Source organism: Notolabrus celidotus, chromosome 17 (genome assembly GCF_009762535.1).
Source record: "Notolabrus celidotus isolate fNotCel1 chromosome 17, fNotCel1.pri, whole genome shotgun sequence".
In the NCBI taxonomy this organism is placed as follows: Eukaryota; Metazoa; Chordata; class Actinopteri; order Labriformes; family Labridae; genus Notolabrus; species Notolabrus celidotus.
In genome coordinates, this window is record NC_048288.1 from 29,995,248 (window position 1) to 30,020,784 (window position 25,537).

At 43.7% G+C, this 25,537-nt stretch overlaps 1 protein-coding gene across 1 annotated transcript in view; it reads left to right on the plus strand.

The window, feature by feature from the left end:
- Positions 1-25,537, plus strand: part of LOC117828633 (cadherin-20-like) — a 146,058-nt gene that overhangs the window by 32,210 nt on the left and 88,311 nt on the right. The window contains exon 2 of the mRNA XM_034705816.1: positions 6,964-7,087. The gene's annotated coding sequence lies outside the window, so the exon portion shown is untranslated. The remainder of the gene's footprint in view (positions 1-6,963; positions 7,088-25,537) is intronic.

Sequence of the window (25,537 nt, forward strand, 5' to 3'; positions counted from 1 at the left end):
GGCAAGGCTAGGCAAGGCTAGGCAAGGCTAGGCAAGGCTAGGCAAGGCTAGGCAAGGCTAGGCAAGGCTAGGCAAGGCTAGGCAAGGCTAGGCAAGGCTAGGCAAGGCTAGGCAAGGCTAGGCAAGGCTAGGCAAGGCTAGGCAAGGCTAGGCAAGGCTAGGCAAGGCTAGGCAAGGCTAGGCAAGGCTAGGCAAGGCTAGGCAAGGCTAGGCAAGGCTAGGCAAGGCTAGGCAAGGCTAGGCAAGGCTAGGCAAGGCTAGGCAAGGCTAGGCAAGGCTAGGCAAGGCTAGGCAAGGCTAGGCAAGGCTAGGCAAGGCTAGGCAAGGCTAGGCAAGGCTAGGCAGCTTTATTTGTATAGCGCATTTCATACACGAGGGCAACTCAATGTGCTTTACATTAAAACATTAAAACATTAAAAGCATTGGAGAAAAGAACACAATTAAAATGACAAATATGATAAAAACAGAAAAGAAAAGGAAAATTAGAAATGTATTAAAAATTACATTAAAATTTTAATTTAAAGTGGGTTAAAATAATCTAAGATAGGAAGGCAGTGGTAAATAAAAAGGTCTTAGTGTTTGATTTAAAAGAGGTGAGAGTTGGAGCAGACCTGCAGCTTTCAGGGAGTGTGTTCCAGATATGTGGTGCATAATGACTAAACGCTGCTTCACCATGTTTCGTTCTGACTCTAGGAACTGAAAGCAGACCAGTACCTGATGACCTCAGAGGTCGAGGTGGTTCATACAGTAGCAGCAGATCAGCAATGTATTTTGGGCCTAAACCATTCAGTGCTTTATAAACCATCAGCAGGATTTTAAAGTCTATTCTCTGACAGACAGGAAGCCAGTGTAGGGATCTAAGAACTGGAGTAATGTGGTCTACTTTGTTGGTCCTTGTTAGGACTCGAGCAGCAGCATTCTGTATGAGCTGCAGGCGTCTGATGGACTTTTTAGGGAGTCCTGTAAAGACCCCGTTACAGTAGTCTAGTCTGCTAAAGATAAATGCATGGGGAAGCTGGATATACTCTGGGCAGTAAGTCAGGGAAAAGACGTATGCGTCAACAGAACTTTTAGGATTTCAGCACTGCTTCATAAATCTCCATCCTCAAGGTGAGAGGAGAGAAAGACGGACCCCGGTGAGAGTCAGTCGAGTTCTGAGATCGGTACATTGGTTGTTTGAGGCGAGTGAGTGAGCTCTGCACAAACAACCCACCGGCGCAAATTTGTGCAAATAACAGATTTTGTTTCTGTGCTCTGTCTGAAAACATCACCTGTAGAGAGGCGGTCAGGGCGAGCGGACGCCTCCATGTAACAATGTAGTGACGCTGATATCAGTGCTGGAGTATATAACCCCACAGATAACCTACTCTTTATGTGGTTTGGAGGACTTTTACATAAATGACACTGCAGCATTATGTTCCGTTTATTGCCGTTTGAATAAGACTCTGTGCTCAGACGGTGTTTTTATGAAGTCAGGAGTTTTTCCGCCCTGGAGCACAAAGCCACCATCTGATTTGTCTCTGTTTGGATGAAAGTCAAACGGACTCCCCGTGTGTCTCAGACTCCTCACCTCAAACCCAATAACTCTTCCCCCGCGGAGGCCTGGCTCAAGCTTCCCCTCCTCACCCGTGGAGATATTTATCATGGCTCTCCTCAGACGATGTATTCAGCCGTCGTTAAGACGAGTGCTCATAGCGAAATGTCAAGGATTGTTGCTGCCGCCTGTTGTGTTTACTTCCTCCTCCCTCCCCTTCTGTCTCAGACCGTTCGTCCATGTTGCCTCCAGGCGAGTGGGCTTCGTGCGCCCCCCCCCCCCCCCCCCCCCCCCCCCCCCCCCCGTGACACGTCCCATCTTTAAAGTGCAGCTTTGACGGCACATTTGTTCAACATGACAATAAGGGTTCCCACCCTGAGGCGAGGTAACAGACGCCTGTGTACAGATCACGCTGTGCCGGCGCTTCATTGTTTGTAGACACTTGTGTGTGGCTGCATGTTTGAATTTGTGATTCTTAAGCATTATTCTTCCCTTTGCTGGGCTGATGTTTATCCAACTATCCAAGGGTTTAGTGCAGAAAGAGAGGGAGACATTACTTTATTCAACTTCCACTAAGGCATGTATTAAAGGTGACATATCATGCAAAATGGACTTTTTAATGGTTCTCTACCTGAAATATGTGTCCCTGTCTACAAACCCCCCGAGAATGAAAAGAATCCATTCTGCCCCTGTTCTGATTTCTCCACCTTTCTGTAAATGTGTGTGAAACGAGCCGTTTCAGACTTCAGTGTTTTGTTACGTCACAACAACATCCGGTCTGTCACGGAGTCAGAGCTCGGAGCTTGTTCAGCCCATAGACTGTATAAAATACAACTCAACCCCTCCTCCGTTTTTCATTCCCTGCACACATGTGTGCTAACAAGGAGCTTAGGAGGGAGGCATGCTAGTTGTAGGCTGTCTTAATAAACACAAAGGTCGCTTTTGCTCCCCACGTCTGCAGATTTGAAGATCTAGTGGATGATTTTTATTTATCATGGATAAGTGCTAGCGCTAGTTAGCATAGCTACATAGCTACATGTCGTAGCTGTAGCTGTGTACCAAGACACACGTCGACATACTGATAAATAAAACAACAAGAAACACAGAATCTGTGACCAATCCTTCAGAAAGGTCCCGCTGCCTTTCTGGCAGAGGTCGGTTTTACTCCCCACGTCTGCAGATTTGAAGATCTAGGGGATGATTTTTATTTGTCATGGATAAGTGCTAGCGCTAATTAGCATAGCCACATAGCTACATGTTCATAGCTGTAGCTGTAGCTGTGTACCAAGACACACGTCGACATACTGACAAATAAAACAACAAGAAACACTAAATCTGTGACCGACATTTCACTCTTATAATAATGAAGTTAAAATATTTTATATATTTTTATATATTGAGACTCTTAAAAGTATTTTTTATATCTTAATGTTTTATATTCATTTTAATTGTTTATTTTATTATTTTATTTATTTTGAACTATTTAGATTCTTTTTTTTCTTTTTCAATGTTATAACTTATTTTAATTACATATATTTTATTGTTATTGGTGTGAATTAGCCTCTACTTTAAAATCATTTTTTTTCTTAATTGTAGTATTTTTTTTTTCTTCCATTATTTATTTATGCTTTTTTTTCTTGTTTTCAGTCACTGTAAAGATCTGTAAGTTGCATTTGATTTGTACAAAAGGTGATATATAAATAAAGCTTGGTTAATTGATTGAGGGAACAGACACTGATTAGTCCACTTAACATTCACATACCTGATAATAGTATGAGATTACTGTGATGCTATCTGTGTCCTTGATTGGATTGTCTACCGTAGCTCTGCTGTGGTTTACCCTCCCTCTTTAAGAATTTTGTCTAAGAAAGGTTAAAGGGAAAACATTGCTTTATTGAGCTTCCTCCAAGGTCTTGGCATTAATGAATGGGAGGAGAAAATAATGTCTGCCTTCTCCCCCAATAGACGAAGTCGGTGCTCACCTAGCCTTGACTTCTTTTATCACAGCTTCCTGATCCAGACCATAAAACACTGGGTTAACATGTCCTCCAGCATTTCCTGTTTGTTACCACAGTAATTCAAGATTCACCAACATTTCTCCTCCTAAATGCGCCCAGGGCTCCATCCATTAGTGGTTATCTCCCCAATCACACCAGGAAAAGGAAGGCAATCTTTTGAGTAAGGTGGGTTGGAGGGCCGTAGTTGGTTTGGAGGGGTGGTGGTGGTGGTGGGTGGGGGAGGGGAGGGGGGGGGGGCGACTTTCTTCTTCGCGGGGTTTAAAGAGGCGAGACATGCTCCACAGGGAAAATCACTCAGCCTCATTGTGCAGACTAAATCAGAAACCACCGCCGGCCCATCCATCTCTCTCAGCCGGCTCTATATATGGGGACACTCCAGAGTGTGATTGTGCGAAGACGTGCGTGCCTCCGTGTGTGTTGTTTTGTTTCGTGTGGATGTGGAAGGACAGAAAAGGAGGGTTGATGAAGAGTCTTTAAAGCTTTGCTTCTTGTCTCCTGAAATCCACAGCTCTCATGAATCACCATTGCTGCTGTTTCCAGCCTGATTACTTTTTCTTTCACTGCTTCACAGCTGAATTAATTCCTCCAGTTTTATTCAGGGTCGATGGAAAATTACAATAAAATGAAAATTAAGACAATTATCATCTGTTTTGTTTCAATTTGAAAGTATCTGCTGCTAGTTTGTATTCACATCAAAGAAGGGAGCAGTGGGATTACTCTTAACTCTAATCAATCCAGTCCCTGTTTGTTGAGTTCCCTGAAGTCTGGCTCTGTTTTTACTCTGGATGAAAAAGTGAAGTTGCTTTCTTGCAGTTTGTTTCAACTTTGACTCGTTGGTCCTTTCTTTTCTTTGTCCATTCGTCCACAAAATATGTAGTTTGTGTGTATTTCCTTGATGGCATGGATTGTTGTTTATATTGTGACGTTTTGTTTACTGATACTGCTGTGGAGGAAGTTTAGTGTGTGCAGCACTGGGGTCCAAAACAAGTTTCCCCAAGAGGTAAATAAAGGGTTAAATATTGCATCAATTCCAGTCATATCATTTCAGATTGTGTCATTTCGTATTGAATAGCTTCCTTTTGCATTGATCGTTTCGTTACCTGTCATATCTTTTGCTTTTCACATCCCTTTATTTAAGGCCTGTTTTTCTTTCCAATCAAATAAGTAAGTCTGTTTTTAGGAACCCTTTGAGCACAGTTTGTAGAGGTGTTTTTTTTCCCTTGGTTTTTGGGGAGACCGATGCTTCTTTTTCTAACACATCATGCGGTCAGTTTTGAGGTACCCTTGAATTTCTGTTAAGAGGCTATTTAGCAGGACCACACAAAAACTGTACGGGGCCAAAAGAACCAGGAAGGATACCCAAAGCTGCGCAAAGCCTCAAAAACAATCCACAGCATCCCATCCACCTCCACACCATCAGAGAGGATATTCTCAAAGACAGGATTTACAGTCAACAAAGACAGGAGCGCACTTCTGCCCGTACACACGATGGTTTTCCTCACGTACAGTTTGAAAAGACGCGATGAAAGACTGTTTTAAAAGGTTCTGTTGAGAGATTTAAAAACCCTTTAGCTGGTTCAGGTTTGATTTTGAACATTATACAAATGTTTAGCCTTAAGTTGGACAGACTACCCTCTGCAGTGCTGATCTCTGCTGTGTGAACACTGTTTAAATATCTCCTGATTCCTTACTCTATAGTGGAGCGTTGTTCCATGTTTAACTGATGGTGGCCTTATTTGAGTTTTCTCTCCTTCATCACCTCGTTGTTTTTGTAATATAGATTAAAAAAATCTAAGTTTTATACTTATAATATTATGTTGTCCCTTTTACTTTAAGCTACGAGTCTCTTAATTGTAAAGGGTTATGTGTAATATTGTCATGCGGTCACCATCATGCAGACTTTGGATCAATAAGGAAAAACAACAAACATTCCACTATTCATCCACTATGGTAAAATCTGATGAATCAGATTCGACTAAGCAGATCCTTAGTCGGGCTCACCCCTAGTCTAGAGTTGGCAGAGTGTTTATGTTCTGAAGAGTTTCTAATGATGATACATCCTGTTTGAAGGTTATATCATCACTTTTAAAGCCTGGTGATTCTATTCCAACAAATACGTAGGTGTTATGATTGTCACTAGGACTGGACCCAAATGCAAAACTCAGGCAAGCTGGATTGTGAAAAATACAAGTGTTTATTCAGAGTGAACTCCGTGGTAATGGCGCCGTGGGTAACGAGCGGAGCAGTCCCTCTTTCCAGAGTCCTTCCACAGAGGGTAACTGGAGCTCAGGCAAAGGCAGGCAGGTTCAGCAGCAGACAGGGAAGCGATCAGCACAAGAGCAGGAAGCATGCACGGCAAACTCTGAATCTAAATGGAAACACACAAGGACGTCAGCTTGACACACACAAAGACAAGCAAAACAAAAAAACATGTTTGAGGAGCCACGGACTCAGTATACCACTGAAAAACTGAAGTACGATCTGGCAACGAGTAGGAGAGAATCCGGAGTCTTTATAGTAGAGGGTTGATTATTGAGTGGCTTCACCTGGTGCTGCCTGCAGAATGGAAACCCCGCCCACATTCACCCACAAGACACAAACAAGGGGAAGAGCCACAGGAGGAGGAGCAACAGACAGGGAAATGACAAAACACACACAAAGAGGGAGAGGAGAGGGCTGCCATGATGAGGATCATGACAGTAGGTCTGTTTTGAGGTACCCCTTGAGCACAGTTTTTAGGCTTTTGTTTTTCCCTTTCCATCAGATGATAAGGTTAGCTTTAGGGTAGACTGAAGCTTCGTTTTTGAATACTTTTTTTCCCTGACACATTGTGAGGTTTGTTTCGAGGTACCCCTGAATGTCTGTCAAGAGACGTTTTTCTTTAGACATACTTAATTCATTATTTGGCCTGTTTTAAGGAACCCTTGGGCATCACATCACTTTTAATGCCTGCTTTTTCTTTTCCATTATATGTATCTTATTTTGGTGAGTTTCATTTCCTGTTTCTAGGTTTAACATCTTATTTGACCTCCAGGGTTTCCTCATTAAGATATGACAGTGGTCTCTCAGTTTGTCTCATTTTATTTTATTCATTTATTTATTTAATTGTTTAATGATTTATTCTATTTTATTACTTCCATTATTATTTTAATGTACAGGTCTTTGTTTTACAATATTATTGTATGAAAAGTGCCTTACAAATAAAGTCTGATTGATTGATTGATATTTGGGTCTGTTTTGAGGTACCCTGTATGAAAGTCATTTTCCTTTTTGCACATTTGGCTACTTTATCACCTGTTAGCTTCTGTTGTCTTCCTTACAAACGTGATCAGGTGTGTTTTGAGGTACCCTTTGATTTCTGACAGCAGGATGTGTGTTAAAATAACAAATCAATGTCTTGCTCTTTCACAGGAGATCTGAAACCCCCCTCTCCTTTGTGGACTTCCTGTGACGTGTGACTCATCCCTAACCTTTGACCCCCCACACCAAGCGGACTTTACCGGTCTATCCACCACTTCTACTTCCACCACCCAAGGTAGGAAGCAGACAATGATCTGTGTTCAAACAAATGACAGTGAAAACTCTGGTTTATACAAAACTATCTGAAAACATTGTCCTCGTGAGGATCCCTGAACATCTTTAATTGCCTCACTGTCATTAAAGTTAATCAAACATGGCGATAATAGTCCTTTTGCAACAGGAAACATTCGTTTCCTGACAAAGCGTGTGAGTGAAAAGAAGATCCTGATGTCAGCGACTGAAGAAATTTCAACCCCCTCAACAGATCATTTGAATAAATCTGTAATTAAAGCTGGAAAGCAACAGGTTTTGATTAATTACCTTTAATAATCCTGAAGACAGCGCCGGTTTGATTAGTTTTTTCGGCGAGGAGATAAAATATTTGTAACATCTGTTGCCTCTAATGAGGAACTCTTGAGAATATGAGTTGGCTGGTGGGGAGTCACAAATCTCAGCAACTGGCAGAGTACCTGTTGCTTCATCTGAGAGGTATTTCGGATTGAATTGTTCAAAATGAGAAAAAGAAGCTGCAGTTTTTCATTTTGCAAGTGGTGTTATCCTCACAGGGGCTTCCTGATTGCATCATTTTATCCTCCTCACACAAGGAAACATATGTTTCTTTTAAGGAAAGTTTAAGAGAGAGGCAGCTTCCTCCTCCTTTGCACCACTCGTTTTCTACCACGTCGCCTCAGATGGCTTTCATGCTCCGCTGGTTGATCATGGAGCCTCTTAAATAGGCAGACAGGGCAGACACCTACTGCAGAAGCAGGAGTGGAGTCAACACCGGGCCCGGAGCTGGACATACAGGCAGTGCAGCCAATTATTTCCCTCCCTCTCTCTATCCATGTTCCCGTCTCCTTCACATGTACGACTACACTGATGAGTCCTCCTCTTGTTAGAAGCATGAAAAGATGGAGTTAAAGGAGCAGTCGAAGGTGTGAACGGCGCAGATTCGTGTGTCTTCTTATCAGTTTGATCCGCTCTGACATGTTTCGCAGCTATTTCATAAAGTGTTTTGGCATCAGAGGAGGAAACAAACCCTGCGCCCGGCCCCGGTAAGAACGCATGAAAATCAATGATGTTGAGATAAGCTCGCTATCAGTCCTGACATCTGCTCTGCCTCCTCTTCATCTCCTTTCTCTGTAACAACAAAAACAAGCATCAGTCACATTGTGCTTTGTGCGCTCTCATCAGATCAGGGTGAGAGTGTGAGAATTTGAGCACACAAGGACGCTCGGAAGAGGTATTTCAGAGGAGTTAGTGGACGAAGCTGCAGACTGGCAGACGCTCACGATGATTCATGTTAAGTTCTTTACAATTTAAGAGGGTCAGGAGGAGATCTATGACTGCAGAGTCAAAGTGAAGACATGGTTATCATTGATACTAATAGCCTGACCTGCAAATACGATGCTGTGGATGTAACTGCTTTATAGTATGGGGGAAGTAGCGGTTCTTAATCGTGGTTGCAACATGTCAGCAGCAGAAGAAGACTTCATAACCAGCTAGCCAGGCTTTATTGCAGTGTTTGGCTTTATTGATTGTGCAATACGTGGACACAATCTCTGTTCTAAGGATGGAGGTCACCATATTGGAAATGCTGACTCATCCTAGCTGTCGGTCGACCACTAACAGCTTCAACGTGTCCGCCTGCCGCCAATTATGCAAAACTTGCAATTTTAATATCTTCAAAAAGAATGATGCATTAAAAAAATCACCCCAGGAATGAGCTATTTGGATCAGGGGTTCCCAAAGTGTGGGTCGCGAGACACAAATGGGGGGTCGTGAGATGTCTTCCAGAATGTTTTTTTCTCTTAATTATCTAAAACCAGTCAATTTTACCCATTAGAGTAAAAAAATATCAACAAAAGTAGTAGCTAATCTTGAAATAAAACCTTGAAAATACAAAATGTAATGAGTTTTCTGCCTTTCTTTGTTGCCAGATGACTCCTAAGTTTAGAGTTAGTGAACAGTTAATGATCTAAAGCATCAGGTTAATTCATAACGGCACAGGAAACACAGACACATGCTCATATAGGTAGGCTCATTTTCTGCAGACCAGCTAAATGAAGCCACATTAAATCACTTTGAGGTACAGTGGGGGTCGCAAGTCTTTGGCACCAATATTTTATAAAATCCACACAGGACAGGAGAGATGGCGCCACCTGTGGGAAATTGAAAGTGTGTTAGACCCCTGTAGATTTGAGTTGGAGACCCCGTTCTTTTCCTGAAGCAGACTCAAATAATTCAGCCGAGCCTCAAACCCAGAATTTACAGTTTTGCAAACCTGACTTATGAAAAGAGACCAACTTTACAAACTTAATACAGGGAGTTGGGATAACTACTTTTGGGGTAGTTTGCAACAAAATGGATTTTTTTTTCTTTACTTAAAGCTAGGGTTGGCAGTCTCGGAAAACTAGCATGAATTTGAATGTAGCATTTCCTCAGGACTCCGTCTAACCCCTCCCCTTCTCCCTCGGAGCTCCTCCAAGACGACGCCCCCCCGCTCACATGCACGAGCGCCGCTGACTTGCGACCATATGATGGTGACTGATTCAAAACCGGTCCTCAACAAAACATTCTCATAGTGAAAGTTAAAAACACAAACAAACATGGCTGCTGTTAGCACTCACAACTATCATGCTAGCATTATCCAGTTGTACTGGTGACATGATATCAGGAGAAAAGTTATAACACATATATAATACTGTAACAACTCTACTGTTTGTTAAACGTGTTCAGTGTAGATGTTCTTAATTCCTACAGTGTTGATGGTCAGTGAAGGCATCAGGAGAGGTGTAGAGTGTGAGAGCTGGAGAGAGGAGAGACAAGAGGAGAAGTTCTTCATTCATTCAAACATTGATTGTTGTTTTGTTGGTTGGCGTGATCACGGCCGACAGTGACCGGTTATTAAAGATCAACGTGTTCACGAATCTGCTCGTCATCACTACAGCGTCCGGACAGACGCTACAATACATATATATTTCTGTAGGACTTACTAAATGTCATTAATTCTTCTGCTTGTTGGTGAGAGCTTTTTAGACTCTGATCCGGACTACAGTCCTGAGCAAAGCACCTCATCAGGTCAGAGGGGACAGGCCCGAGGTCGAGCGAGAGGGGCAGTAAATAGAGTCAGGGGAAGCAGAGGCAGGAGACGGGGACTCAGAGTACACGCCGGGGAAATGTACACTCTGCAGGAGGAGGGCAGAACGGCAGGACGGGATTGGAATGGTTTAAAATTTTGGCACCCAAAAAACGATGATTGGTTGGTGTTTTCCCAGGTTTACTCCGGCTGTAGATAGCAGCTTTTTTCACTCTTTTTTAAGAACACATCATGTATTGATTACCATCAGGACTTAAAGATCATTTTAACCAGTATAACAAAAAGTGGATCTAAATCTGATTACCAACCCCAGCTTTAACCAAAAAAATCATTTTCAGGCCAATAATTTTAAGTTTTCATTTGTATATGGTATTAAAGGGAAAAAACGGTAAAAGTGTTTTTGATATTATTTTGTTTTTATATTTTAATCCAATAATTTATTCATATATTTAATGTAATTTCTATATTTCAATTTTAATATTTTAAATTGTATTACATTTTCAAATGTCTTAACATTTTCCAACTGATTAAATTAAATTGCAATTATTTGATTTATGTTTTCCTTATAATTAAGTTCCAGTATGATTCACTTTTTAATGCATTATATTTCATTTAAACAAGCTAACTTTTTAAACTAATTAACTTTTTTTTTTTTTACCATTTATTAGAAAGTTAAGATAAATTAAAGGAGTAATTTTGTTAGACTTTGTTTCAGTTTGACAGTTTGTCAGTGTAGTGCCTTTATTTAAATGTGAATTCCCAGGTTTCTTGTTTTGTAAGACATTAAACCTTAAGAACTTCCTGATTTTGTTGCTAACATGCCACAGGTGTCATCACTAATGGAGCACAGTGACAGAGAAGTCACGTCTCCTGGTTGTAAAACGTCAGATGTGAATTAAGGACTGATCACGCCACTCAGATCCTCGCGCTTTCCTTCCCTCCGCTCGCCGTCTCCTCAGCCTGACTCGATTTCAGACGTGCTGAGAGGAGAGTGAGACCCAATCTTCTCTCACCCCCTCTCCTGCCTCCCTCCTCCACTTACAGAGGCTAACACGAGACATGACAGGAGGCAGGAGATGGAAGATTCAGCTCCTCAGCCCGCAGAGCAAGCCTCAAATTACAGGCTAGATTAGAGCCAGCATCAGAAGCGCACATCAGGCCTCTCAGGGCTCGGAAATACCTGGCGTGAAGAGGTGCAGGTCAACATCAGAGTGCGTCCTAGAGCCACGGCTGCATACGGGCGCTGTCGCCGGCAGCAGATGGTTCATGGAATTACACATAATGAGAAGAGGTTCGCTCGGTGCAGGCAGGAAGACCGGCTGTGGGGTTGGGGGTGAAGGATGGGAAAGCGAGGCAGCGTACTCGTGTCTAATTCAGACAGCTCGGTGAAACAGTGAGGTAACTTTCAGGATGGGGGGGAGAGATGGCGTCTTTTTCACTACAATATGTGGAGGATGTAGTTATTATACGGCTGAGTGGAGCGGCGGGTGGATGGAGAGACTGAATGAGGTGTGAAGATGTAATCACGGTCGGACAGCAGAGGAGGATGTGAAGAGGGACGCTGCAGCTGGACTGTTACAGTGTTTGGATACAGGGTTGTTGTTGTTTTACAGACTCTCCTCTGACAGCTTTTTTCAAAAAGTTCACAGAATGAAAGAGTTTTCTGCAACACTGGAGCCGTGCAGGAAGTTTCTGACAGTGCAGAGGGCGAGCTGAGCCGCCACGTGATTGGACGGGAGGTCTTTGAAGCGTGCATGCAGGGTCAGTTTTCTAAAAGCAAAGATGTGTATTTACAGATTCTGCAGAGATAACCACCGTTTATACCGCAGACTCATTTGGAGCAGGACTAGATTTTGGTGTTTTTTATTTTTTAAAGGTGACATATCACGCTTTTTTCATCAACATATATTGGTTTAAGAGGTCCCCAAAACATGTCTTTAAAGTTTATGCTCAAAAAAACACTTTGAAATCAGATTTTGGTCTGCCTGAAAAACCCTCTTCTTCAGTCCTCCTCAGAACACTCTGTTTTCTCTCTGACCACGCCCCCTCAGGAAGTGGATGTGCCCTCGGCTGTCCAGCACGTTGATCTAATGTTTACATGTTGGCTGAATATACACGGCTGCTCACAGACCCGCGTTACTTCAACCCTCTGAATCTGATCCAGAATCTGATCCTGACGGAGAGGCGCCTGCAGCAGGACCTTTCTGAAGGATTGGTCACAGATTTAGTGTTTCTTGTTGTTTTATTTGTCAGTATGTCGACGTGTGTCTTGGTACACAGCTACAGCTACGAACATGTAGCTATGAGGCTATGCTAACTAGCGCTAGCACTTTTCCATGACAAATAAAAATCATCCACTAGATCTTCAAATCTGCAGACGTGGGGAGTAAAACCGACCTCTGCCAGAAAGGCAGCGGGACCTTTCTGAAGGATTGGTCACAGATTCTGTGTTTCTTGTTGTTTTATTTATCAGTATGTAGACGTGTGTCTTGGTACACAGCTACAGCTATGAACATGTAGCTATGTGGCTATGCTAACTAGCGCTAGCACTTTTCCATGATAAATAAAAATCATCCACTAGATCTTCAAATCTGCAGACGTGGGGAGTAAAACCGACCTTTGTGTTTATTAAGACAGCCTACAACTAGCATGCCTCCCTCCTAAGCTCCTTGTTAGCACACATGTGTGCAGGGAATGAAAAACGGAGGAGGGGTTGAGTTGTATTTTATACAGTCTATGGGCTGAATAAGCTCCGAGCTCTGACTTCCTGTTACAGACCGGATATTGTTGTGACGTAACAAAAACACTGAAGTCTGAAACGGCTCGTTTCACACACATTTACAGAAAGGTGGAGAAATCAGAACAGGGGCAGAATGGATTTTTTTCATTCTCGGGGGGTTTGTAGACAGGGACACAGATTTCAGGTAGAAAACCATTAAAAAGTCGATTTTGCATGATATGTCACCTTAAAGTTATATTTTTGGGGCTTTTACACCTTTACTATAGAGGGAGGGGCAGTGGATAGTAGAGGAATCAGGGAGAGAGTAGGGGGAATGACATGTGGGAAAGAGGCGACAGGCTGGATTCGAGCCCAGGCCAACAGCTTCATTGGCGCACAACTTAACAATCAGTCTAAGTCCCCACCCTAGATTTTGGTATTTGAAGTGTTTTTAGAGTTGTTTTCAAACCAGTCCAAAAGAGGCAGGACCCATCATGCAACCCTGGAACCAATCAGAGGCCTTTACTCAGATATTTTCATGCAATTTCAGCTCTGATATGTCACCGTCCTCCCTCCTTCAGTGTCTGTAAAGAAAAGAAAAGGACTTCTTGACAAGTCGGCTTTCATCGCCTCATGCTGGTGGATGTTGAAGCCTTAAAAAGTCAGTGTTTGTTAGTTCTGTAAATGATGCCGTAGCTGCTCAATCCGGTCCATCTCCAACCCGTCACAGCACCGGATCTGATAGGTTTTTATTCTAGTCAATGTGTTAACTTCCACTGGATCCGCTCTGTTGCAGGTATAACTGAGCAGTGGTTGAAGTAACAAGAGTATGCTACATCAAGCACTGCAGTCTTCAAAGGTTGAATGCAACAAAAATCCACCTTTAATGGCTTTCGTAGACCACTCAGGCCACATTCTGCCAGATCTGTGTCTGGTCCGTCTCTGAGCATTGGATCTAATAGGTTTCAATGTGTTAACTTCCACTGGATCCGCTCCGTTGCGTTCCGGCTGCGTCTCTGATCCGGCAGGTCGGAGTCCTCCGGATCAGATACGCAAGACTTCTATTGTTCCTGGATGCCGGAGCACGACGCATCAATCTCAACAGAGCAGATGGAGCGGGACAGGAAGTCAGGTTTCACCAAAACAAAATGAAAACATCCGGTTAATTTTCAGAATAAAACACTCTGTGTTATCACCAGATCGTATTTCACTTAACTACAACAACAAACCAAAGTCATGATGAGTGGAGCCAGGCCTGGAGTCAACAGGTCAGAGGTTTTCAGAAGACCAGAAAGACAACATGGATGAGGAGAGGAGGAGGAGGATCCATGATTCAGAGTGGGAAAACCTCGGTCACATGACTCCAGCTGTCCGGCGGTCCTGGACCGGACACGGATCTTGTGGAAGTCTGATGAAAACGGGACTTTCCAAGGCAGTCTAAGCTCTTAATTTAGGTCCAATGTGACAAATACCAGGTGAGGTACGACCTCCAGGAGGAGATCTGTGTTCAAGGTACAGAAAGAAAGCGGTTCAGATCAAATGAACCTTTGTGGATCGCACAACCAGGAAGTTTTTAGTGTTTACAGAAGCAAAGAATCAGTTGAATGAAGATAGAGGCTTGTTGTTTTGCAGGTTTCTTTGCCGTTTAAGTTATTCTTAATCATGTGAAGTCTGAGGTTGTTATTCAATGTGAAACGAAAGGACTCAAAGCTGAAATGAGAAACAAAAGTTCAGATTTGAGAAAGAGCCAGTCTGTAGAGGAGCTGAAACAAGAAGAAAAGAGACGATGGCACCCTTGGGTCTGCGGTCGTGTCAGTTTGTTCTACTCTGTGCCAGTCCCCGCTCCCTCTGGGCTCTATTACAGCCTGAACCAACTCTCTCTGCCGGCCAGATACAAACATAATCCCTCTGTGGTTTGGTGCAGCCAGGAGCTCAGGGCGGGGAGCATGTTTAACATCTCGATTCTTCTTATTCCACCGCGGGGGGAAGAGCGGTCTTTGGCATGATCGTGCTCCAAGATCAACACGAGGTTGACGGCCATCTGGTCTACAGCGCTGAAAATCCTCACATGGCAAATACCACCCACAGCCTGGCCTCTGTCTCCCTGCAAACACAGCAACAACAGAACAGCAGCAGCGGGGTCCAACAATCAGTCAGGCAGGCCGGAGCAGCGGCCCCAGACCGAACCGGAGAGATCAGATCAAACAAACAATCCCGTGTGTGGGAAGGTGGCACGTCTCTTTAAACATCGAGGTGACTGGCTTTGTACTCCTCTTTTTTATTTATAGCGGCGTTTATCTGAGGGAGAAATAGACTTTGTGAAGGCCAGGAGGCTCAGTCATCCGAGGGGAGGGAAGTTTGTGAGGCAGTCAAGGCTCCAGGAGTATGAAAAAGGAAGGTGTGCACAGGGGTACTATTATCCTCCTTCACTAACACGACCCCTCTGGATCATCATTTCTATGAGAGCTGCTGTAAATCATTTTTACTGCCATGGAAACATCTATTGTGATTGCCTGCCCTTCTATTGGCAAATGTCATTGTCATAATAATACCTGGGAGGGTTCGCTTTACAGAGATTATGAGTGCCACGCTGGTGCTGCCAGGTGGGCCGCACAGAGGAGCGGTGCGAGCGGAGAACATCCTCGGGGGGAGGATGACTTTTATACAGCAGTTACCAACTCGTGTGTGCATGAAAAGTTCTGTTTGAAAAGTTGAAACAGGAATATCAACATTTAACTTCTGCTTTTTACATCCATCGCATACTTTCTCTGTAGGCGTCCTGCTGCACAGACGGAGTGTTCACGAACTTTGAGACAGACTGAGAGCAGCAAAAGTTTCAATGTCAAACAAGTAAGACTATTTAAAGAAAGGTTTGCAATGCACCTTTAAGACCTAGACAGTGGCCTACTTAAAAAACTAGGCAGACACCCTCTCTACTTTTAAGAGTAGGCTTCAAACTTTCCTTTTTGATAAAGCTTATAGTTAGAGCTGGATCAGGCTTGGACCAGGTCTTAGTTATGCTGCTATAGGCTTAGACTGACACACTGGGATCCTGTCTTTCCCTCTCTCTCCTCTCTCTGCCTGTCTCTCACTTTAACTCTTCCTGTCCCATTAAAGTTACTAACCATAGACCTTTCTGGAGTCCCTGAGCTCCCTTGTCTCGTAGGTTCCTCTGGATCTCTGCTGTAGATTCTTTTTTTGGGTCTTTCTTTCTTTCATTTCTTCATTTCTTCTATTCCTTTTTCCTTTCATTCCTTTCTTTCTTTCTTTCTTTCTTTTATTCACTGTTCCTTTCTTTCTTTCTTTCATTAATTCTTCCTTTCTTTCTTTTTTTCTTTCTTTCTTTCATTCCTTCTTCCTTTCTTTCTTTCTTTTCTTCTATTCCTTTTTCCTTTCATTCCTTCTTTCTCTCATTCATTCCTTTTTTTCTTTCTTTCTTTCTTTCTTTTATTCACTGTTCCTTTCTTTCTTTCATTTCTTCTTCATTTCTTTCTTTTTTATTCCTTCTTCCTTTGTTTTATTCACTTTTCCTTTCATTGCTTCTTTCTCTCATTCATTCCTTTCTTTCTTTCTTTCTTTCTTTCTTTCTTTCATTTCTTCTTTCTTTCTTTCATTAATTCTTCCTTTCTTTCTTTTTTTATTCCTTCTTCCTTTCTTTTACTCACTTTTCCTTTCTTTCTTTCTTTCTTTCTTTCATTCCTTCTTCATTTCTTCTATTCCCTTTTCCTTTCATTCCTTCTTTCTCTCGTTCCTTCCTTCTGTCTTTCTTTCTCTCTTTGTTCTTTCCATATTTCTTCATCCTTTATGTCTCCTTTTCTTATCCCGTCCTTTCCTTCTGTCATACTGTTTATTCTACTCTTTTTCTTTCTTCTGGTCTCCCTCTCTTCTCTCTTTTCTTAGACCTTTCTGGAGTCCCTGAGCTCCCTTGTCTCGTAGGTTCCAGCTGCTACAACTACTACTATCCGTCTCCCCACTATCATCTCTCTCTCTCTCTCTTCATCTCCCTCTATCCCTCTCTCCAACACGGTCTCAGCAGATGTGTGTCTAACATGAGTCTGGTCCTGCTGGAGGTTTCTGCCTGTTAAAGGAAGTTTGTCCTTGCCACTGTAACTTGCTAAATGCTGCAAAGTGCTCTGCTCATGGTGGATTAAGATGAGATCAGACTGAGTCCTGTCTGTGAGATGGGACTGGATCTGATCTGGTCTTGATGTTGGGTCTTTGTTGATAATAGAACATAGAGTACGGTCTAGACCTGCTCTGTTTGGAAAGAGTCTGAGGAGAAAGTTTGTTGACGTTTAAATAAAGATTGATTGATTGTACCTTAAGACTGGCAGAAACCCTGAGTAGAACCAGACAAATTGGTGAACCAGCCTCTGCTTACACTGTATTTATTGGTTCACATTTCAAGCTGAGTAGTTGCACCAGCTATGAGTTACATTGGATAAAGATACTCAAGGTTAGAAAGGAGAAACATCGTGTTAATGCCGCTCAAACCTTGCTTGAAAGAAACAGCCTGCTTCATTGAGAATAACTCGTTCTGGTTCTACGTTCTCTCATCCAAAATGGATCGTTTCCAATTCATCAACATGACGAACAGCAGCTCCTCTCTGCATGTGTTCTCTGAGGCACTGTGATAAACACATGTCGAGACGTAGAGACTTCTGCGCGTCGATACAATCGATCGACTGATGGATCACGCCCCGGGATAAATTACACACCACTCACAATTGCCTACAATTAGCTAAACGGGAAGAGGATTGATCTATGGACAGCTAACCAGAGATCCTCTGTGAGAAGGAGGTAAAATAAAGAAAAGCTCATGTGGCTTCACAGATTTGAAGCCGGAGAGGAAGTTAGTTAAAAAAGCAGTTACATGGATATATTGGGTGCAGTGGAGGGTGAAGGGGGGGAAAGCAGGAAGCCACCCTCATAGCTGACATATCCTTAACCGGGGATGACACATCCCAGGTCCCAAACAACAGGATTCTTCAGCGAGCGAGTCAGACACTCTGCATGCTAATGTTTGACATATAGGTTCCTGGAAAAAACACTGTTTACAAGAACCTGCCGGGAGCCTGTTCCTGCATGCTGCAGAATCCAAACTGGGGATATATCTGGGTTTGCATGCAGCTCATTCGATTTGCCTGCTTCATGTGTCTCAGCGCACTTAAACAAATAAAGCTCCTCAGTAATTACCTATACACCTTGTGTATGTGCAGAGCTCTGTTCTCATCCTGTGCTTCATTTGAATACTAAGCAGGTTACAAGTATGAAGTGCGTTTACTTTGAAAAAGTGACAGAGCTGAGAACGCTGAGACACAGACTGGATCCTGTGGATTCTTAGCGGGGTGTTAATTTTATCCGAAAAACTCAGTCTATGAAATTTAATTCTGCTCAATACTATACTTTTTTTCTTTACTGACATAATGAGGAAACTACTAGCTGTTCAACATTCAAACATTCATCATATTATTCATTTATTAAAAGTACGGGAACAATTAGTGATGTCTAGCTCCCTTACTCGCCCCTCTTGTCAAAAAGGTGACGTTGGCCCTCAAGGACAAGAACATCCTGTGATGCATGATAAGTTTGATCGTCCATTTGTCAAGTTTTTACCATCAATATAAATCATCTAGTGCAAAACAAACACCCTCTTCTTTGTCTTCCACCTGGAACATTTCGTGCAGCCTCTCATTTAACACAAAACAAATATGTTCTTAGTTTGTCCCTTCTGTGATGCTGTAGAAACATGGCAGCCTACTTGGAAGGAGACATGCTCCTTATGATTTAAACTCTTCCTGTCCCATTAAAGTCCCTAACCATAGACCTTTCTGGAGTCCCTGAGCTCCCTTGTCTCGTAGGTTCCTCTGGATCTCTGCTGTAGACGGCCTGCTGAGTCCTGTCTGTAAGATGGGACTTGATCAATCTTTATTCATGCAGCACCAAATCACAACAAATGTTAAATGAAGACTCTTTCCAAACAGAGCAGGTCTAGACCGTACTCTATGTTCGTGTCCCAGTATGGACGAAGTTTGGCAAGTGGACTGGTGGCTTGAGAGGTGCTGGTTCACTTGCCTGGGCACTGCTGAGGTGCCCTTGAGCAAGGCACCGAACCCCCAACTGCTCTGGGTGCGCTGGTTGATGGCAGCACCCTCACTCTGACATCTCTCCCTAAGCATGTTCACTGCATGTGTGTGCATTTGTATGTATATACCAAAAAAACTGTATGTGTAGCATGTGCAAAAAAATTGAATTTCCCCCCTGGGGATCAATAAAGTACCTTTCTAATGTTCTATTATTAACAAAGACCCAACATCAAGACCGGATCAGATCCAGTCCCATCATACAGCCAGGACTCAGTCTGATCACCCTCCTAATCCACCATGAGCAGAGCACTTTGCAGCATTTAGCAAGTTACAGTGGCAAGGACAAACTTCCTTTAACAGGCAGAAACCTCCAGCAGGACCAGACTCATGTTAGACACACATCTGCTGTGACCTACCGTGTTGGAGAGAGGGATAGAGGGAGATGAAGAGAGAGAGAGATGATAGTGGAGAGACGGATAGTAGTAGTTGTAGTAGTAGTAGTCTCAGAGGAACCTACGGACAAGGGAGCTCTGGGACTCCAGAAAGGTCTATGGTTTGTTACTTTAATGAGACAGGAAGAGTTAAAGTAAGTGATGGGAGGTGGGTGAGATAGGATCCCGGTGTGTCAGTTCCCCCGGCAGTCTAAGCCTATAGCAGCATAACTAAGAGCTGGTCCAAGCCTGATCCAGCTCTAACTATAAGCTTTATCAAAAAGGAAAGTTTGAAGCCTACTTCTTTCGTTAAAAAATAGCAACCGCAGTGACCTGAATCGTGGAATTCAGGTCTAGACCGTCCTCTATGTTCTATTACTAACAAAGACCCAACATCAAGACCGGATCAGATCCAGTCCCATCTTACAGACAGGACTCAGTCTGATCTCATCTTAATCCACCATGAGCAGAGCACTTTGCAGCATTTAGCAAGTTACAGTGGCAAGGACAAACTTCCTTTAACAGGCAGAAACCTCCAGCAGGACCAGACTCATGTTAGACACACATCTGCTGAGACCTACCGTGTTGGAGAGAGGGATAGAGGGAGATGAAGAGAGAGAGAGATGATAGTGGGGAGACGGATAGTAGTTGTTGTAGCAGCTGGAGTCTGGCACGTCCACAGCAGCAGAGATCCAGAGGAACCTACGAGACAAGGGAGCTCAGGGACTCCAGAAAGGTCTAAGAAAAGAGAAAAGAGAGGGAGAGGAGGAGAAAGAAAAAGAGGAGAATGAACGGTGTGACAGAAGGAAAGAACAGGATAAGAAAAGGAGACATAAAGGATGAAGAAACATGGAAAGAACAAAGAGGGAAAAAAGGAAGAAAAGAGAGCAGGACCAGACTCATGTTAGACACACATCTGCTGAGACCGTGTTGGAGAGAGGGATAGAGGGAGATGAAGAGAGAGAGAGATGATAGTGGAGAGACGGATAGTAGTAGTTGTAGCAGCTGGAGTCTGGCACGCCCATGGCTGCGACTCAGACTTGACTTCCTTTAACAGGCAGAAACCTCGAGCAGGACCAGAGTCATGTTAGACACACATCTGCTGAGACCAAAAACATTTTTTAATTAAATTTCTTTATTAGGGAGCATGATAGAAGACCAGTGACCAAGAATACGGATTCTCTAGACTATTCGACATAGTCAACATCTATGGTCATTCCCCCACTCTCTCCCAGTTTCCTGCTCTATCCACCGTCCTCTGCTCTATTTATAAGGTTTAAAAGCCCATCCATCCAAGCCCAAAATCTTTAGCTAAAGAAAACTAGCTACACCTCACTTGGTCTCCCTTAAGGATTTCGTGACCCTTCCAGATGTCAAATTCTCCCTCTGCATATTTCAGACCAGTTTGACAAGAAACCTGACGCTCTCTCTCATGTTTCAGAGGCTAAACTTCCATTTCCACTTCCCCTCCTCTTCTTCTTCTTCTTGTTCCCTCGCAGCTTGAGTTTCCATGTGACTCTTTTGACAGACAGAGCGTGTCTTGGCAGAGTGAGACTACTTTACTCTGATGGATGTGAAGCTGGGATGGTTTGGGTGTTATTGGTCTATCAGACAGTCTTTCCCCTCCATAGACAATTAACCTGGATAATTAGTTAATTAACCTTCAGACTTTTGGGCCATCACAAACAACAATTCAAGCTAGTCTGACGATAAATGTGCTCCCAAATACCTCCCCTCTTGTTCTCCTCTAAAACTTGTAACGTCGTCCTTTTGTGAGTATGTTGCTGTACAGAGATCATACTTGACTGTAACACACATGAAGCTGAGCTGGTGTGGAGATATCTGTTTTATCAGGTAGTCTCTTACCTCTTATGTTTCACACTAGTCTGATGACAAATCTGATGCTAGCTCTTTTTCAGAGGAAGAAAGCTGGGCTTTGTTTAGGTGTTAAAGGGGACATATCATGCTTTTTTCATCAACATATATTGGTCTAAGAGGTCCCCAAAACATGTCTTTAAAGTTTATGCTCAAAAAAACACTTTGAAATCAGATTTTGGTCTGCCTGAAAAGTCCTCTTCTTCAGTCCTCCTCAGAACACTCTGTTTTCCCTCTGACCACGCCCCCTCAGGAAGTGGATGTGCTCTCGGCTCTCCAGCATGTTGATCTAATGTTTACATGTTGGCTGAATATACACGGCTGCTCACAGACCCGCGTTACTTCAACCCTCTGAATCTGATCCAGAATCTGATCCTGACGGAGAGGCGCCTGTAGCAGGACCTTTCTGAACCATTGGTCACAGATTTAGTGTTTCTTGTTGTTTTATTTATCAGTATGTAGACGTGTGTCTTGGTACACAGCTACGAACATGTAGCTATGTGGCTATGCTAACTAGCGCTAGCACTTATCCATGATAAATAAAAATCATCCACTAGATCTTCAAATCTGCAGACGTGGGGAGTAAAACCGACCTCTGCCAGAAAGGCAGCAGGACCTTTTCTGAAGGATTGGTCACAGATTTAGTGTTTCTTGTTGTTTTATTTGTCAGTATGTCGACGTGTGTCTTGGTACACAGCTACAGCTATGAACATATAGCTATGTGGCTATGCTAATTAGCGCTAGCACTTATCCATGACAAATAAAAATCATCCACTAGATCTTCAAATCTGCAGACGTGGGGAGTAAAACCGACCTTTGTGTTTATTAAGACAGCCTACAACTAGCATGCCTCCCTCCTAAGCTCCTTGTTAGCACACATGTGTGCAGGGAATGAAAAACAGAGGAGGGGTTGAGTTGTATTTTATACAGTCTATGGGCTGAACAAGCTCCGAGCTCTGACTCCGTGACAGACCGGATATTGTTGTGACGTAACAAAAACACGGAAGTCTGAAACGGCTGGTTTCACACACATTTACAGAAAGGTGGAGAAATCAGAACAGGGGCAGAATGGATTCTTTTCATTCTCGGGGGGTTTGTAGACAGGGACACATATTTCAGGTAAAGAACCATTAAAAAGTCAATTTTGCATGATATGTCACCTTTAATGTTTTATCAGACAGTGTCTCCTCTCTCCACAGACAGTCAACAATTTCAGCTAAAGGAAAAATGTTACACTGCCCTGATCTCTAATAATCTCCCTTCAGGCTTTCGTGATCTTTCCAGACGACAAATTCCATCAACATAATTCCAAAACTGACAAAAAAAACCCAGAATGAGAGGCTACATCTCCACCACATGTCCTCCTTCTTATGCATTAAAGCTCGGTTATCTATCGGCCTCTTTTCAAGCAGACTTGGAGCATGATGCGGCGGAGTAACCGCGGCCTGCTTGACCCTGACGGACTCGTACTCCGCGCTGGTTTGGGTGTTAATGGTCTATCAGAGAGTGTGAAGGCACTGAAAAGCGCTAATGGTTCTCTCTCTGTTTTACTTTGCATCCCTCACACACACACTCAGACACACACACACACACACTAGCTCACTCGACAGTCTTTTATCTCTCACCTGCTTGTCATTTTTCATTTTCCAGGTCGAACAGCTAATGACACAAGTGTAAAGAGGGTCTTGACACACATTGTGCGGATGAAAATCTCTATTTTTCGAGTGTGTTTTTAATGGCAGGGGCTGCATTGTGAGCCGCCCTGCACAGACTCACATGCTTGTTATCCAGCTCTGCATAACACAGAGAAAAAAAAAAGGGGGGCTTTTGTAACCAAACTGTGAAAGCACTGTTGCCTTTTTTATTTTTTGTGCTTTTCTCTCAGAGGACGAGGAAGAGGAGCGAGGGAGTGAGAGTGAGTGGGTGATTGAATTAATTATGTTTTATCACCTTTTAGCTGATTGAAGTCTACCTTACTCCCTCCAGACAGCTTGTTTGTGTCTTGGCCGGCGCCAAATGGATCGGGCCTGTCACCCCGTGCAGGCGCTGCCATCTCTGTACTCAGAGAGACTCGGACTCTCAGATCTGAGCCGCTGATGCCGCGGCGTCGGTTGATGTCTCAGTTTGCTTTCGTGTTGTTTTTCTTTTTAACTTCTGATCTCTGCTTCTCAGTTGTTTATCTCTATGAAAATATGCGGCCTTGGCCCTGCTGCTCATTACTCACAGAAATGGGAAGAATTTCAAGGTTGTCTAAAATCCCCCGTGTGTCTGTCGAGAAAGGTGAGTTGCATCTGGTGTTGTTTGCAGAATAAAGCTTCTGTCTTAAATCCAAGAACAACACGACTTTTAATACAGCTGCAACTCGGGACTTTCATCATTTAGACAAGGAGCTGATAATGTAGGAGTCATGTAATATGGTCTTAATATTCCTGTTTATCCCAGTAAACAGCCAGAGCCAGAATTATATTCAATTTATAACTCATAGAGGCAGCACTTTGTCACATCCTGGGGTCCAGGATCTGCATATATTACCCCTTTTCGACCAAGGCAGTTTCAGGGCCGGTTCAGAGCCGGCGCTCAATTGAGAACCGTTTTTTTCGTGTTTGGACTGCGAGTGAACCGGCTCCCGGACGGGGAAAACCGGTTCCAGAGCGGCTCCAACTCTTTGCTGGTCTCGAACAGCGAACCGCTCACGTCAGGCCGAGAGGCGGGGGGGCAGGGTTGCGGTGATCAAAAACACAAACCAAACGTGTTTCCGCCATCGTCCTGCAGGAAAGAAATTTAAGAGACTAATGGATTCCAAGGCAAAGCAGCGATTGGCCGAGGAGACAAGCTGCCGTTGCCCGCCATCGTTGTTGTTGTTGTGAGGGAAAGTTCACTCTAGCGCTGCTGGGAAAAGTCGTCACGTAAATCTGACGTCATGACGAGCCTCTTCCACGGGCTTGAGCGGGCAGAGGAACAAACGGGTGCCACGCTGGTTCGTGAGTTCATCCAGCTCCGAACCAGCGTGAGCACAAGCCCGACGTTGGTCGAAAAGAGGTATTTGTGGCGTTTTTGCCTGGCGATTGACAGATGCAGATTGTTAGCCTTATTTGCTGTTGTTGATTGTATAATGGACGTAGTATCCGTGACATCACCCATCTGTTTCTGAAGCGCTGTTTTGAGGCCAATCGGCGGCGGTGGCGGCGGCCATATTGCTGCTGTCAAGTGATTGTGACGTAAAGAGGCGGGCTTTGAGCCTCCTAGCCAACAGCTACAGTGTTCCCGCCTGTCAATCAAGTCAGCTGTGCCTCTCATTGGAAGACAAGTAATCTTAATATCTTTGAAATTGCCACGTTAGAAAAGAAGTCATCCCCCGTACCTCACATAGCAAAATTGGCCCACACAATACACTTAGACTCGGCCAACATACCACAAAAATGACGGCCCTTAAGTGGCCCAGACATAGTTTGCCAGAGACGGCCCACACACTATATCTGGGCCACTTAAGGGCCGTCATTCTTTGCGGTATGTTGGCCAAGTCTAAGTGTTTGTGTGGACCAGAACTGGGCCAGACCAATTTTGCTATGTGGGACAGTGTGTGCCAATCAAGAAATGAGCTATCCAGACTACACTAGATTTTTGTACCAGGCTGTGAACATGTTTATTTCTGCTGTAAAGATCGTCTTCTTTGAATGGGTGTGTATGTGGTTTCCTGTACTTCCAGAGCCAGCCTCAAGTGGATCCTTGATGAACTGCAGTTTTTAGCACTTCCGCATTGGACTCATATTTTTGGACCGGAGGTTGCCGCTTGGGAATGACATGCGGGCAAGGGGCCATCACAACTTAACTTTTAAGCTAAATCCACCCCCTAGTCGGCAGTGGCGGTTCTGGGGAGGGGCCAACAGGGGCCAGTGCCCCTGTAAAACTGAACCTGGACCTCCCTTTGGCCCCCCCCTCCACACCGAACAAATATTTTAAAATAAAAAAAGCTTCGGTAGCGCGCCGATGTCACAGGTGGAACACATGCGTGTGGCACTTGGTTCCAGTCCCTTAAAGCACTAAAGGACTCATGTTGAGTGTAAACAGCCAATCAGCTGCTGTCAGGCTGCATGTTGATCTAGTACACAGTATTATATATGTCTAGTATATAGGGATGCACTGATGTTTTGCCAGTTTGTTCTCAGCCGGTCCTCGCCCTTCTTTTTTCAGGGTTGAATGTGTCCCTCTGACAACACCCTTGGCCCCAGCCTGGCCCCCCCCCCCCCCAGTAAAA